General features: G+C 46.3%; 1 protein-coding gene across 4 annotated transcripts in view; it reads right to left on the bottom strand.

Moving 5' to 3' along the window:
- The window catches only part of LOC129833447 (leucine-rich repeat-containing protein 4B-like), a 39,453-nt gene extending 27,735 nt beyond the window's left edge, over window positions 1-11,718 (bottom strand). For 2 of the 4 annotated variants that reach the window (XM_055898063.1, XM_055898062.1), the window contains exons 1-2: window positions 11,393-11,718; window positions 1,465-1,609 (exon numbers count right to left, since the gene is read on the bottom strand). The gene's annotated coding sequence lies outside the window, so the exon portion shown is untranslated. The other 2 variants (XM_055898064.1, XM_055898065.1) reach the window with 2 other exon arrangements.
- Between the last annotated feature and the right edge of the window lie 5,823 nt (window positions 11,719-17,541).

Below are 17,541 nucleotides of genomic sequence, written 5' to 3'. Positions count from 1 at the left end.
CGGCACCCTTTCACCGGCTCCGTTCAAAGCCCCCTCCACACACAGCATAGCTCAGCACTGCTTGTTGCTCCAAGCTATTTTTGTGAGAACTTGCTTCAGCATTTTTTCTGTCAAACCTTTTTTTTCAAGTTGCCTTTTCCACTGCAGGGGAAAGACACGCAGGCATGCGTGTAGTGTTTTTGTGGGGTCAAAACATTGTGTTTTACAGAATGCATAGAATGTGTTTGTGTGAGTGTTTGTGCATTTATCCTCACTTGTTCTATGTGTGTCACATTCTATGTGTGTCTACATTCTATGTGTGTCTACATTCTATGTGTGTCACATTCTATGTGTGTCACATTCTATGTGTGTCTACATTCTATGTGTGTCTACATTCTATGTGTGTCACATTCTATGTGTGTCTACATTCTATGTGTGTCACATTCTATGTGTGTCACATTCTATGTGTGTCTACATTCTATGTGTGTAACAATCTATGTGTCTACAGTGCTATATGTGCATTTTTAAATGTATGTCCTTATGTTTGACGGCATATTGTGTGTGTTTGGGAGTCTATGGCATGTGAATGTTTGTCTATGTGTCATAACACATTTCATATGTGTTTGCATTAAGATCCTACAGTGCTGTGTGAGATTGTGTGCATTTTTTGGCAAATAAGCATAGTGTGTGTGTATTTGTGTGTGTGTATTTTTGTGTATGTTTTGTGTGATAAGTAACACTCCCCCATCCATCCAGGCCTTGCCCCAACATGCTCTATGACTGACACACTGACTAATACACAGACAGATAAACACCCTCACTGACAAACACGATAAGGATTCGCCTAGGAAACACTGACACAGACTGACTGATGGACGTCTCCATGGAGACCAGTCACCAAGACTGACACCACGTCAGTCTTTATCACAGCAGAGTGCCGTGCCAACCAAATCATTACGAGAGTTAGAGACAGATACAGAGAGAGAGAGAGAGAGAGAGAGAGAGAGATGGATGAATTGAGGGACAGTGAGAGAGAGAAACATGGAAAACGTACTGTATATGGAGGGAAAAAGGTATTGGCTGAGAGTATGGAGGAGTAAACAGGGCAAAAACAAGCTTGTATACCTGACAGCAGGGCACCTCTTTATCACAGGACACGTCCCTGTCATCCCTCCCTTCTGCTTTACTCTTCTATCATGCCTTCTTGGTCTCACCCCATCATTCACATCTCACTTCGTTTTACTCCATCCACTCCCTCTATCATCCCTCTTCTTTTCCTCTGTGATCTTTCAATCCTCTCTTCATATAATGCTTGTGTCTCTCTCTCCTCACCCCTTTCAGTCCGACTGCTCTTTCCACACCTCTCCTCTGCTGGTTTCTACACCATTCCCCTCTCCACGATCTCTCTCCACCCCTCTCTCCCACGCTGTGCGAAATAGAAGCGCTCGAGGAGACTCGGGTTGCCATAGTAACCTGCTCACTCACCATCTTGCGTGTCTCCGTCACATCAACAGCAGGGGTGTCCGTCGCCTGGCTCTGCAGTTCTCAACACGGGGCAGCTCCATCACTCCACACTGAGGACTGGGGCCTGGGGCTCTCACTCACTGGTGCTGCTGCACCCAGTAAAAAACTAGGAGAGAAAAAAATTCAAGAGTAGCAAAATATATAACTAAATGAGTACAACTGAGTCAACAGTCTCCGTATAACCCCATCCAGCAGACCCCTGAGAAGAGGAAAAACAAAATAATAAAGGCATGCGTATTGTTCACCATGGCACTCAGAATAATCATCCTTCCTAACCATAGGGCAGAATCAGTGATTTATCGCAGTAATCATGTATGACGTCACTAACTGCAGCTTGCCTGCTCCTCTCTGGCCTTCAGAGAACTCTACTAGGAGACACTGGGGGCTGCTCTCCCCCACTGTCACATTCTCCCTGTGACATCACCTGGATGTGTAGCCCTCTGCCTATGTGTCCTTCTCAGTCACGTTCCCACTCAGCTTGTTGAGCATTGTGACCTCACAAAACAGTGACCTCACCAAACGGTCAACCAAAAATACCACTTGGTAAAATACCACACATTTGAGTCATTTTGCAGATGCTCTTATCAATAGAAATAAGGGTTAAGTGCCTTGCTTAAAAGCACATCTACAGATTTTTCAACTAGTTGGCTCTGGGATTCGAACCAGCGACCTTTCGGTTACTGGCCCAATGCTGTTAACCGTTAGGCTACCTGCCACCCCATGATGCTTTGTGGTCATCATAATCATGGCAAGATCATTGCAATGTCTAGTTGCTGCATTACTACCATTATCATCATCACCATTACACTGTAATAAACATCATCATCAACATCCTCGCAGGCATGCAGGCGCTAACTGTAGTGCTCTCTGATCACACACAGCCAGTCAAGCAGACAGAGGAAAAGCCCCTAGCTTCAGTTTGTCTGACTTTGCATGGCTGTATTGAGCTCTTACGTTGCCACTGACCCGAAACAAACGCCCTCAAGATATTGTGCCTTGATGCAGCCAAGCTGCCATGGCTCCAAAGAAGAGAGGTCACTGACCGCTTTCATTACCCCACCACATTTACTAACACGTGATCTCAAAGTCCCCCACCCCACTACCATCACCCAACCGGCTTAGCCAATATACGACCAAACCATGTAAAACTGACCGCTTTCATTACCCAACCAATTTTTAATAACACGATCCAACCGTAACCCTCCCGCTTCCAGTCACCCATGTGACACGAGTGAGCAGCAGCATAATCGCGTTCTATTATGCGACCGGCTTTACTAACACATGGTCGAACCTTATAGTATAGCCGACCACTCTCACTCCCATGGAGCACATGAAGGAAAACCATCTATGGCCCCCAGTCCCTACCCAGCGCTCCCTACCCAGCGCTCCCTACCCAGCGGTCCCTACCCAGCGCTCCCTACCCAGCGCTCCCTACCCAGCGCTCCCTACCCAGCGCTCCCTACCCAGCGCTCCCTACCCAGCGCTCCCTACCCAGCGGTCCCTACCCAGCGGTCCCTACCCAGCGCTCCCTACCCAGCGCTCCCTACCCAGCGGTCCCTACCCAGCGGTCCCTACCCAGCGCTCCCTACCCCGCGGTCGCTACCCAGCGCTCCCTACCCCGCGGTCGCTACCCAGCGCTCCCTACCCAGCGGTCGCTACCCAGCGGTCCCTACCCAGCGCTCCCTACCCAGCGCTCCCTACCCAGCGGTCGCTACCCAGCGGTCGCTACCCAGCGGTCCCTACCCAGCGGTCCCTACCCAGCGCTCCCTACCCAGCGCTCCCTACCCAGCGCTCCCTACCCAGCGCTCCCTACCCAGCGGTCCCTACCCAGCGGTCCCTACCCCGCGGTCGCTACCCAGCGCTCCCTACCCAGCGGTCGCTACCCAGCGCTCCCTACCCAGCGCTCCCTACCCAGCGCTCCCTACCCAGCGCTCCCTACCCAGCGGTCCCTACCCAGCGCTCCCTACCCAGCGCTCCCTACCCAGCGGTCCCTACCCAGCGCTCCCTACCCAGCGCTCCCTACCCAGCGGTCGCTACCCAGCGGTCCCTACCCAGCGCTCCCTACCCAGCGCTCCCTACCCAGCGGTCCCTACCCAGCGGTCGCTACCCAGCGGTCCCTACCCAGCGGTCGCTACCCAGCGCTCCCTACCCAGCAGTCGCTACCCAGCGGTCCCTACCCAGCGCTCCCTACCCAGCGCTCCCTACCCAGCGGTCGCTACCCAGCGCTCCCTACCCAGCGGTCGCTACCCAGCGGTCGCTACCCAGCGGTCCCTACCCAGCGGTCGCTACCCAGCGGTCGCTACCCAGCGCTCCCTACCCAGCGGTCCCTACCCAGCGGTCGCTACCCAGCGCTCCCTACCCAGCGGTCGCTACCCAGCGGTCGCTACCCAGCGCTCCCTACCCAGCAGTCGCTACCCAGCGCTCCCTACCCAGCGGTCCCTACCCAGCAGTCGCTACCCAGCGGTCTCTACCCAGTGGTCGCTGGATGGTCCTTACCCAGCGGTCTAGTAGAGCCGACCACTGTCACTCCCACAGTACCTTTCATTAACACAAGAAGGTAACCCATCTATGGCTCCCAGTCCCTACCCAGACTCCCCTGCTGTAAGGGACATAGACATGAGCACATCCCCCCCAGGGGAAATTCCACTATTTCTAATGATGTCAACTCAATGGATTATGGTATTCATTTGATATCATTAACCACTGTCATTCTCCCCAACTATTATTCAATTATTAATGCCAGTCATCATGTCCCCAGAAGGGTCGACACCCAGGCCTAGGCTGGACACTCAATCAAACCAATCACAGCTAATTATATCTGCTCTGTCATCAGTGGCAGGCGGCTTAGCAGCTCTGCTGAGAATGGGTCAGTCAGTGCTCATGCAATATCCATACTCTGGTTATTAAGATTGAAGTGATGCCAGATCATACAAAAGGAAACCTAGATCTTTACTCTTCCCTCCTGTGGTTAGGACAATGTATAGGCACATGAGGGGACAATGTATAGGCACATGTGGGGACAAACGCTGATATGTGTGACATGATAACAGAGGCTGTAATGCCATGCGGTTCATCACACTGCATTATTCATGGACAGCCCTAGGTTGTTCCCACAAATTCAGCCTATCATAGCTGATCAGCAAATCTCTCCAGCATGCTAGCAGTCAACTTCAACCTCCATCCTGTCGACACCAGCAAGTTGGGCTGCTATCAATCAATGACAATCCCAGCCTATATAGAGATCAGCCAACTTCTTGCCCTATTGAGAATAGTGCCAGTCTCATCTATATCCCCCCTCTTGCTTTCTTTTAAAAAGTCAAGTTTCTCTCTCACACACACAACCACACCCACCCACCCACCCACACACACACATACACACAACCACATTTATAAAGTTAAAGACACACGTCTTACTGTGGTATTTTCTCTCTAACGTAACACTCCAAAATGGTGAACAGAGCTGTGCAGATTGACAATGCTCAAGTCTGAAAGCACTTGATTCAGGGATTCAGGTGACAAGAGCCCTGAGAGGTTAAGGCATTATCTCCCAGTCCTAGACAGCTTTGCTCTTGGCTAGGTGTGCAGGTGTAATCTCCTCTGTTCCTGTTTGCTTGTTTTCATCTGCCTCATCAGTTATGCAGTGATGTGACTCTGAAATGAAAGTGCAGGCTGGCCTGATTTCTTAAATGACTGAGATCACCTATCCCACACTTAATTTGTGACAACAACAAAGTTATGACTCTCAGCTTGGTTTTGGCAGTTCAAATAGTCTGCCAACTGGGCATAGTTGACCTGTCCGCTCTTCTCTTCCTGGGGCAAACAGCCAACCAGGGGCTTGTGTGGATTCTATGGGCTTGCTAACACAGTGATGTGTCTTTATTCTTCACTGTATAACTAAAATCTAGCAAGCTATATATTAAAATCTAGTTGGCTCTATATCAAAATCTAGTGGGATCTATATCAAATTCTAGTGGGATCTATATTAAAATCTAGTTGGCTCTATATTAAAATCTAGTGTGCTCTATATCAAAATCTAGTGGGATCTATATTAAAATCTAGTGTGCTCTATATTAAAATCTAGTGTGATCTATATCAAAATCTAGTGTGCTCTATATCAAAATCTAGTGTGCTCTATATCAAAATCTAGTGGGATCTATATTAAAATCTATTGGGATCTATATTAAAATCTAGTGGGATCTATATTAAAATCTAGTAAGCTCTATATTAAAATCTAGCAAGCTCTATATTAAAATCTAGCGAGCTCTATATTAAAGTCTAGCGAGCTCTATATTAAAATATAGCGAGCTCTATATTAAAGTCTAGCAAGCCCTATATTAAATTCTAGCGAGCTCTATATTCAAATCTAGCGAGATCTATATTCAAATCTAGCAAGCTCTATATTCAACTCAATATTAAAATCTAGATGAGTGCCATATTAGAATCTAGCAATCTGTATATTAAAATCTAGCGAGCTCTATATTCAAATCTAGCGAGCTCTATATTCAAATCTAGCGAGCTCTATATTTAAATCTAGCGAGGTCTACATTCAAATCTAGCAAGCTCTATATTCAAATCTAGCGAGCTCTATAGTTAAATCTAGCGAGCTCTACATTCAAATCTAGCGAGCTCTATATTCAACTCTAGCGAGCTCTATATTCAAATCTAGCGAGCTCTATATCCAAATCTAGCGAGCTCTATATCCAAATCTAGCGAGCTCTATATCCAAATCTAGCGAGCTCTATATCAAAATCTAGCGAGCTCTATATTAAAATCTAGCGAGCTCTATATTAAAATCTAGCGAGCTCCATATTAAAAATCTCTACTAGCGAGCTACATATTAAAATCTAGCGAGCTCCAAATTAAAATCTAGCGAGCTCCATATTATAATCTAGCGAGCTCCATATTAAAAATCTCTACTAGGGAGCTCCATATTAAAATCTAGCGAGCTCCAAATTAAAATCTAGCGAGCTCCAAATTAAAATCTAGCGAGCTCCATATTAAAAATCTCTACTAGCGAGCTCCAAATTAAAATCTAGCGAGCTCCAAATTATAATCTAGCGAGCTCCATATTAAAAATCTCTACTAGCGAGCTCCATATTAAAATCTAGCGAGCTCCAAATTAAAATCTAGCGAGCTCCAAATTAAAATCTAGCGAGCTCCATATTAAAAATCTCTACTAGCGAGCTCCATATTAAAATCTGGCGAGCTCCAAATTAAAATCTAGCGAGCTCCAAATTAAAATCTAGCGAGCTCCATATTAAAAATCTCTACTAGCGAGCTCTATATTAAAAATCTCTACTAGCGAGCTCTATATTAAAATCTAGCGAGCTCTATATTAAAATCTAGCGAGCTCTATATTAAAATCTAGCGAGCTCCATATTAAAAATCTCTACTAGCGAGCTCCATATTAAAATCTAGCGAGCTCCAAATTAAAATCTAGCGAGCTCCATATTATAATCTAGCAAGCTCCATATTATAATCTAGCAAGCTCCATATTAAAAATCTCTACTAGCGAGCTCCATATTAAAATCTAGCGAGCTCCAAATTAAAATCTAGCGAGCTCCATATTATAATCTAGCGAGCTCCATATTATAATCTAGCGAGCTCCATATTATAATCTAGCGAGCTCCATATTATAATCTAGCGAGCTCCATATTATAATCTAGCGAGCTCCATATTATAATCTAGCGAGCTCCATATTATAATCTAGCGAGCTCTACATTAAAATCTAGCGAGCTCTACATTAACATCTAGCGAGCTCCAAATTAAAATCTAGCGAGATTTAGATTAAAAGCTAGCGAGATCTATATTAAATTCTAGCGAGCTCTATATTAAAATCTAGCGAGATCTATATTCAAATCTAGCGAGCTCTACATTATAATCTAGCGAGCTCCATATTAAAATCTAGCGAGCTCTATATTCAAATCTAGCAAGCTCTATATCAAAATCTAACGAGCTCTATATCGAAATCTAACGAGCTCTATATTAAAATCTAGCGAGCTCTATATTAAAATCTAGCGAGCTCTATATTAAAATCTAGCGAGCTCCATATTAAAAATCTCTACTAGCGAGCTCCATATTAAAATCTAGCGAGCTCCAAATTAAAATCTAGCGAGCTCCATATTATAATCTAGCAAGCTCCATATTATAATCTAGCAAGCTCCATATTAAAAATCTCTACTAGCGAGCTCCATATTAAAATCTAGCGAGCTCCAAATTAAAATCTAGCGAGCTCCATATTATAATCTAGCGAGCTCCATATTATAATCTAGCGAGCTCCATATTATAATCTAGCGAGCTCCATATTATAATCTAGCGAGCTCCATATTATAATCTAGCGAGCTCCATATTATAATCTAGCGAGCTCCATATTATAATCTAGCGAGCTCTACATTAAAATCTAGCGAGCTCTACATTAACATCTAGCGAGCTCCAAATTAAAATCTAGCGAGATTTAGATTAAAAGCTAGCGAGATCTATATTAAATTCTAGCGAGCTCTATATTAAAATCTAGCGAGATCTATATTCAAATCTAGCGAGCTCTACATTATAATCTAGCGAGCTCCATATTAAAATCTAGCGAGCTCTATATTCAAATCTAGCAAGCTCTATATCGAAATCTAACGAGCTCTATATCGAAATCTAACGAGCTCTATATTAAAATCTAGCGAGCTCTATATTAAAATCTAGTGAGCTCCATATTAAAAATCTCTACTAGCGAGCTCCATATTAAAATCTAGCGAGCTCCATATTAAAATCTAGCGAACTCCATATTAAAATCTAGCGAGCCCTATATTAAAATCTAGCGAGCCCTATATTAAAATCTAGCGAGCCCTATATTAAAATCTAGCGAGCCCTATATAAAAATCTAGCGAGCCCTATATTAAAATCTAGCGAACTCAATATTAAAATCTAGCGAGCCCTATATAAAAATCTAGCGAGCCCTATATAAAAATCTAGCGAGCCCTATATTAAAATCTAGCGAGCCCTATATTAAGATCTAGCTATCTCTATATTAAAATATAGTGAGCACCATATTAAAATCTAGTGAGATCTATATTAAAAGCTAGCTGACTGGGACAAAGCAAAATTATGTCAATTCTGAGCAGTGCTCCTTAACAACAACTCAGTTTGGGTGAATGGGGTAAAAGTTCAAATTCATGGGATGTCCTACAGCAGGTCAACTATGTCTTGAATAAAATATTACACTTGCACGCTATTAAGTAATCTGAGTTAACCTTTCCTTGTGAATCATGACATTGTTTAATTTTAATAACACGCATATTAGGTAAAGAGGTGCCAATGGCTGTGCACTGTCAAGACTGAAAAGGATTCTGGGGCAGCCTGGGCCACAGCTACATGACAGATCACTAACAGTTCCAAAGCCTTTACTAATTCAGTGTAGCAGGTTTCTGGATTTGCTTGGAGTGTGAAGCCCGGGGAAATAATGTCTAAACCCTTCAATCCATAGAGGACAATGCTTCATAAATAATGTTCTTGTTTTCCTCTGACTGTCCAACGCTTGCTATTGGTCACCTTTTGACCCAGTCTAGTTTTAATCCATTTCAATTCATCTCAAGGACATTTTTAGGGAATATCTTTGGTGGTGGGATGGGAGGGAAGGAATGAATGAAGGAAGGGGAAGAACCACTTGTGTGTGTTTCAAGAGCTAGATGTATCCTCGTTTTACAGCTACGGGATGTCTTGATCTTGTTAAAACCCTGCCCTTGGCTAAAAGGCCTTGTCTCTAATGTGATATTTAAAGTGACATTCTTCTTCTTCTCCCAGGGCCACTCTGTGACTTGTACTGGTCCTATGAGTGGAGAGGAGAGGGATGTGCACTTTGATTACCCGCACAGCTCCACCTCACATGTACTAACAGGCCCCGTTTTATCTGAACACTTTGAAACATCTGCTATAAGAGAAACATTAACTTAACGTCATCTTCAATTTTTACATCTGTAGTTACAAGCAAAATGGTTAAGAATAAGCACAGGGGCTTGTCGTTATAATGGCATGCTTCACAGTCGTTCACTGAGCAATTAAGAGTGAAGCAGTGATACACTAGGTACTAACAAGCATCAAATCTGACATAGTGGAAATTGTTTTCATTAAACTTTGGCACCATCTCCACAGATTTAACAGCAGTGAGACTGGTTTATGGGACTGGGTCTATGTTCAAGACCAGCAGTGGATGAGGTTTGGATGATTGAGTGGACCAGAGATGAGTGTAAAGTCAGACACATGTAGAAAATATATTTTTTTAAATGTTCATTTTGCTCACTACTTTGTTTCTTGGGGAAAATATTCTCTCTAAAGTTGTGTATTTATTAGTTTATTACCTTTTTCTGTCCATTGCTCTCTATTTCATATATTTAACCCTTAAGTCCATCTCCACAATTCACAATTAAATAACTTTTCATTCTCAGAATGGCAGCTTTTCCCCAGTCATATCTCAAACAGAAATGCCTCTGAGCACTGCTCCAAAATTAGCTTGGAGCTGAAATCAAACTTCAGCCATCCACCACCAGCTGAGAGGCAGAACTGGCCCAGGACCAGTGCTTGAAGGGCCTCTTTTAAAGCACTCTCCTCTCCCCCATTCTAGCCTAACCACCCATCACACTTCACCCTCAATCTAATCCTGCCCAGTGCTTCACTTTGTCCCCTAACGCCCCATTAACAACTTTGCCCCTATCATAAACTCACGAAATCAAACCATGCCCACTGACTGCTGTGCCAGGCAGCAATCTCATTCTGCCAGACTGCCCACCCAAAACACACTGCTGAACATTAGCATTTCAATCCGCTCGTACCCGTATCGTTGTGTTGCAGATAGAGGCGGTAGATCTTCATTCATCAGGCCTAATCTATCTGCTCCTTGTTCTCAATCAGAGGGGCTCCTCTGTGGGCCACAGTTATAGTGGCTTAACCTGCATGCCTCAGTCACGTGCCGCGCACGGTGCCTCCGCATTATTCACACTATTTGGAGACACTAATCATTGTCAAAAGAGAATAACCAAACGAAACAGATGACCGCAAATAATGTGGCTTAATAGTACCCACTGTTCACACACTGGTTGACTCAACGTTGTTTCCACGTTATTTCAGTGGGTATAGCCTAATAACTTTTTCTCAGAACTATTGGCCTATTGAAATAGGAAATATGTAATGAGCCACGCATTAGGCTACTCAGCAGAACTGTGAAATACGAGCCATAACAATACAATTATTTTAAATTATAGGCAATAATTATTATTTTTAAATTTGGCTACTGCCCTGTGCATTTATCAATTGTTATCAATGCCATTTGCCAAAGACACGACACCAATGTCAGAAACAGGCAATTTAACGAGACGCGCATATGTCTTCTTATGAATTAAGTATGAAGTACACGAATCACTTGACTTTCATGTTTCATTCGTACGCACTCTCACCAAATTAAATGTATCGTCTCGCCACAATTCATTATTAAAGGCGCCGAACCCCCTCACATTTCAGGACGATAATGTAGGCTATCCGCTTGTTTCTGTCCAGAAACATGGTTGATATTCCGTCCTATCATTTCTGAAACGCGGTCCTTATTAAAGCAATAGCCTTAACATTTTTCATTTTAAATTGATGCGCGTCGCTGCTTGCACGCACAGACGAACGCACGCACAAACGCACGCAAATCCACACATACAGACACCACCGCATTAATTCGTTAACTACAACCGCAAATTAAATATATTGGAACAGCGAAAACTATTCAGCAGATAAAGAATAGGCTGGTCATACCCCAACGCTGCTTTATGAAAGCTGAGAATCCAAAGTCAAACAACGGGATTTGTTTAACATGCGACACACGAATAACGTCCCTTATACTCTGATACCATTTAATGAATCTTACCTTTCCTTTTAATATATTCCTTAAACTGCAGAGGCGTAGCCTATAGTCAGCGTCTTCTCTCCCTTCTCCCTCTCGTCCTTTCTCTCCCTCTCTCTCTCTCTCCAACCCGCCCTCTCTCTCTCTCTCTCTCTCAAATTGATTCACCCTTTTTCGGCGCTTGTACCAGTGCCGTGTTTTCCCGACCTAAGAAAGCAGAGCCCGTTCATCTTATATGGCCAGATGGAAAAATACAACCACCGAAAGTCGGGGAAGGAAAAATCATGACGAAACATAGGCCTAGTAAACTATTTCGTGTAAATACGAATCGTTGAGGATAAATATAGACATCTAATAGAAACATGTCAGTTTCTCCAGGCATGCGTAGGCCACTAATAAACACGCGAGCACGGCTGGAAGGGATGAGAATTTACAACAAACGACAACAAAAAATGCCCCTTCTCCTATTGATTAAGACCAGTCTGGTTGAATAGGATGCTTTTCCCTTGTCTCAGAGGCAGGACAGGCAGGAGGATTAATAACTTACATAACTTTATTCAATATGTAGGCTAGTCTTTCTTATTATGTTATACAATTAAGTACTGCACGTCTCTTGTGTAGATGCACCTTGACATTCTCTGTATCCGCCGCTTAGGTGTTTACTATTGTCCCTATTGCGACTGTGTGATCATGCTCTCCACAGCTGATGTGAGTAAGACCTTTAAACAGGTCAACATTCACAAGGCCAGATGGATTACCAGTACGTGTACTCCGAGCATGAGCTGACCGACTGGCAAGTGTCTTCCCTGACATTTTAAACCTCTCCCTGTCTGAGTCTGTAATACCAACATGTTTCAAGCAGACCACCATAGTCCTTGTGCCCAAGAACACCAAGGTAACCTGCCTAAATGACTATCAACCTGTAGCACTCACGTCTGTGGCCATGAAATGCTTTGAAAGGCTGGTCATGGCTCAACACCATTATCCCAGAAACCCTAGACTCACTCCAATTTGCATACCGCACCAACAGATCCACAGATGATGCAATCACTATTGTGCTCCACACTGCCCTTTCACACCTGGACAAAATGAACACCTATGTGAGAATGCTATTCATTGACTACAGCTCAGTGTTCAACACCATAGTGCCCTCAAAGCTCATCACTAAGCTAAGGACCCTGGAACTAAACACTTCCCTCTGCAACTGGATCTTGGACTTCCTGAAGGGCCGCCCCCAGGTGGTAAAGGTAGGTAACAACATATCCGCCACGCTGAGCCTCAACACGGGGGCCCCTTAGGGGTCCGTGCTCAGTCCCCCCCTGTACTCCCTGTTCACTCATGACTGCACGGCCAGGCACGACTCCAACACCATCATTAAGTTTGCTGATGACACAACAGTGGTAGGCCTATCACTGACAACGATGAGACAGCCTATAGGGAGGAGGTCAGAGACCTGACTATGTGGTGCAAGGACAACAACCTCTCCCTCAACGTGATCAAGACAAAGGAGATGATTGTGGACTACAGGAAAAGGAGGACCGAGCAGTCCCCCAATCTCATCAACGGGGCTGTAGTGAAGCAGGTTGAGAGCTTCAAGTTCCTTGGCGTCCACATCACCAACAAACTAACATGGTCCAAGCACACCAAGACAGTCGTGAAGAGGGCACGACAAAACCTATTCCTCCTCAGGAGACTGAAAAGATTTGGCATGGGTCCTCCGATCCTCAAAAGGTTTTACAGCTGCACCATCGAGAGCATCCTGATGGGTTGCATCACTGCCTGGTATAGCAACTGCTTGGCCTCCGACCGCAAGGCACTACAGTGGGTAGTGCGTATGGCCAGTACATCACCGGGGCCAAGCTTCCTGCCATCCAGGACCTCTATACCAGGCGGTGATACCACTCCATTGACTCCATTCCAGACATTATTATGAGGCGTCCTCCCTAAAGCAGCCTCCAGTGAAATACATGTAATCCTGACAGAAAGCTGATGAAGATAAATGTGCATCTGTGTGTTTTTAGTTGTTACTCTACAGGTTATACTCAGAGTTTGAAGTTGAGTAGGTAGAGAGAGAGAGGGAGAGAGTGAGGGAAGAGGGAGAGAGAGAGAGAGAGGGAGAGAGTGGGGGAAGAGGGAGAGAGAGTGGGGGAATAGGGAGAGAGTGGGGGAAGAGGGAGAGAGAGAGAGAGAGAGAGAGTGGGGGACGAGGGAGAGAGAGAGAGAGTGGAGGGAGAGAGAGAGAGGGGGAGAGGGAGAGAGCAGAGAGAGAGGGAGTGAGAGAGAGAGGGGGGAGAGAGAGAAAGGGAGCGAGAGAGGGGGGAGAGAGAGAGTGTGAGAGAGATAGATAGAGGGATAGAATGAGAGGGATATATATCGAGAGCATATTAGTGTGTGTGTGTGTGAGAGAGAGAGAAAGTGAGGGGGGATAGAGAGAAAAAGAGTGTTTGGGTTATGTGTGTGTGAGAGAGGTAGAGAGAGGAGGGGATAGAGAGATTGGGAGAGAGAACGTGTGTGAGAGAGAGACGGATAGAGAGTGTGTGTGTGTGAGAGGGTGGAGGTAGAAATGCACATGTGCTTTTATTAGGGAACGTTCTCTGCTGTTTGGCTTTGACAGGTTCCCTTGGCAACGATCAAGCACATACAGTACCTAGAGCTTCACCCCCCAGCACACACATTCACTTATTGCTATGAATCTTTCAGAGCGGGTATGTGTCCTCTTCATTTAGTATGATTTCTCTCAAATATGAGATCAATATTGTGATACTCAGGGATGGGAGGGGGCGTGTCAGTGGGAGACAGCAATTGGGGGACAGAGAGGAAGGAGAGGTCATTGCAATGAGAGACTGTGTCTGTGCAATAGAGAGAGAGAGGGAGAGAAAGGGGGGGGGGGGCAGTGGATAATCAGATGGGCGATTAGTGGTGAATCGATAACATTCTATATTCAGACATGGTGAATCAGTCTTTTTCACAGCCACTCTTCTCTCAGTCTCTCTCTCTCTGACACACACACACACTCAGAACTTCTGTTTGTGCGAACGCAGCCTGCTTCACCGTCATTGTCATGTCCTATCTCCCTATACCTTCCTTGTCATTCCATGTGAGTAACGTACCATTTCATGAAAGTCAGTACGTTACATGTGACTGGGGCTCCCTCTAAGGTCTGTGTTTGGAATGGTGCCCACTCAATGCCCCCATTATGTACATGGCCTAAGCTGCCCCCCCAACCCCTTACCCCCCACCGTCTCTCTTCCGTTTACCCCACCAGTCCCACTCGCTGCGGTACACAATAGAGCACTCACTCCACTGACATATCTATACGATTAGCTTTCTTTCTCCCTCTTCCTCTCCGCCCTGTCCCCTACCCCCTCCATCTCTCTATGCAGTAACGGTGTGCCATTGTTCACAGCCTATAGAGGTCCCCTGGAATTCCATACCAATGTGCAGCGCTTTTGCATTGCATCGCTCTCCCCTCCTCCTCCCCTGCATGCCTCCCTCCATCCCTTTCTCTATTAAATTTCCAGTCACACAACAGTGCAGTGGATATCCCTCCCTCTCTCTAACACACACACACCACATCCCTCCCTCCTCTCCCTCTCTTCTTCTCTCTCTCACACAGAGCTGTTGTCTGTCTGCCTGGATCTCTATCACTGCCTCTTGATATTGACTGTTCTTTCTCCACTTTGAACCTCTCAATCTCTCTCACCCTTGATATAGACCACTCTCTTTTCACCTCCAATCTCTTCATCTCTCCACCCTCATCATTTAAAAGAGCCACACACACATCCACTCCTCCTTCCTCTCTCCGTTTGTGTCCCTGTACCGCAGTGTCTGCTCAGGCTGTATGATCAGGAGTGTCCCCCCCTCCCTCTCTCCGGCGCTGGGTTCTGTTCTGGCCGTCAGGGCAGCCTATAAGTGACTGATTGAGTGGACACCACAAGCCGTTAAATGAATAGAGATGGGAGCCAGTGAAGGATGCAGTTCATATGAAGGTAGAACACTTGCAACCTAGTATCTGCAGCTCTGCGTTTTGGTTAAAGCTCTGTCCTGCTACGCTGGGTTGATGTTCCTGTTCCTCTCTGTGTTGGGCTGTGTTAGCACATTGAGATGTGCTTGGCTGCTGTAGCTCCCACTGCAATGTTCAGATCTCATGGCTGCTGTGGTGTGGATGTTGCTGTGTTTGTGAGTTAAGTGTCTGTTAGCGTTAACTGCGTTAGCGGTTAGCGTTGGGAGCTGTGCCACGTTAGCACTCCGCTGGGCCGCAGCAACAAGGAGACTGTAGGGTATGAAGTGATCCAGACACACCGGCCGTGCGAGAGGCACCCCGTTTCCCTCCTCAGTAGCTCAGAGCTGAACTCTCTGCATCATCTGGAGGCCTTGGGAGACCTTTGGTCTTTATCTGATGGGTTAACATCTGTGATACATACCAAATTCAACATTCATCTCTTGTGACTAGCCAGGCTAGGATCCATCCATGCTCTGAAGCTTAGCTTTACACTCTGAAAGAGGAGCTGCACTCTGACAGTTAACCAAGCCTGCATCTCCACCACTGAGTCGATAGACCTCCTCCATCAAACACCATCTGGCACCCCACACCCATTAGGCTGCATTGACCTCCACGACCAGGCCTAGTGTAGCTCCACCACGAGGCCCAGTGTCCCTTGACCACCAGGCCCAGTGTCCCTTGACCACCAGGCCCAGTGTCCCTTGACCACCAGGCCCAGTGTCCCTTGACCACCAGGCCCAGTGTCCCTTGACCACCAGGCCCAGTGTCCCTTGACCACCAGGCCCAGTGTCCCTTGACCACCAGGCCCAGTGTCCCTTGACCACCAGGCCCAGTGTCCCTTGACCACCAGGCCCAGTGTCCCTTGACCACCAGGCCCAGTGTCCCTTGACCACCAGGCCCAGTGTCCCTTGACCACCAGGCCCAGTGTACCTTGACCACCAGGCCCAGTGTCCCTTGACCACCAGGCCCAGTGTCCCTTGACCACCAGGCCCAGTGTCCCTTGACCACCAGGCCCAGTGTAGCTCCACCACCAGGCCCAGTGTACCTTGACCACCAGGCCCAGTGTACCTTGACCACCAGGCCCAGTGTACCTTGACCACCAGGCCCAGTGTACCTTGACCACCAGGCCCAGTGTACCTTGACCACCAGGCCCAGTGTAGCTCCACCACCAGGCCCAGTGTAGCTCCACCACCAGGCCCAGTGTAGCTCCACCACCAGGCCCAGTGTACCTTGGCCACCAGGCCCAGTGTAGCTCCACCACCAGGCCCAGTGTACCTTGACCACCAGGCCCAGTGTAGCTCCACCACCAGGCCCAGTGTACCTTGACCACCAGGCCCAGTGTAGCTCCACCACCAGGCCCAGTGTAGCTCCACCACCAGGCCCTAAAAAGTAAAGACCAATCCAATTTAAGGTATGATATGATCTCCTCTCCAGGTTAAATGTAGCTGTACCAGAAGGCTGTAAAAACACATCCACTGTAAAAACACATCCACTGATAACACTCCTCTCCTCCAGCATGCCATAAAACAAACTCTGCCCCCAGGCCCATAAACCCCATCAGGCCCAACAACACTTCTGCCACCAGGCCAATAAACTCCATCTCCAGGCCCTATAAACACCCAGGCTCACACAATGGCCCACTGTCCCCTTGACAACCAGGACAGACAGACCACAGCTAGAGAAACCGTGTCAACTGTTGGCAAAAGAGCTAGGTCACATCTGCTCTATCAACTCAATATCACAACAAATACTTTACTTTTAGTCTCATGCGTACTATTCTGCTACTTCCCTGCTCATATGGTAGAAGCAACATTTCAAAGACATGTAGCTGGCATTAAAGGACACGCAGTGATGTCAAAATACGGAGAGATTAACTCAGCCCATTAGAAAGACAGAGAAGAGAAAATGAGAGAGAGAATGTCAGCTCACAGGGTCACCCAGTGATGGAAGGAGGGAGGCAAATGAGAGATGAACGCCAGCCACTGGGGGACTAGTCAGTGTCTCTGTCTTTCCGTCTGTGAGAGTACGTGAGGGAGAGGTGGAGAAAAAAGCTTAGAAACAAGAACCCAGTGTCATGGTATCTAAGCAACCATCTCAGTCTCCCTGGTGACAGAGACTGACATCACTTCCCGTCTGTGCATCTGCACAGGGCTAACAATGTGTTGGTCTG

The sequence above is a fragment of the Salvelinus fontinalis genome, chromosome 34 (assembly GCF_029448725.1).
Source record: "Salvelinus fontinalis isolate EN_2023a chromosome 34, ASM2944872v1, whole genome shotgun sequence".
Lineage (NCBI taxonomy): Eukaryota > Metazoa > Chordata > Actinopteri > Salmoniformes > Salmonidae > Salvelinus > Salvelinus fontinalis.
The sequence above is the reverse complement of the archived record's forward strand: the minus strand, read 5'-3'. Positions and strand labels throughout refer to the sequence as shown.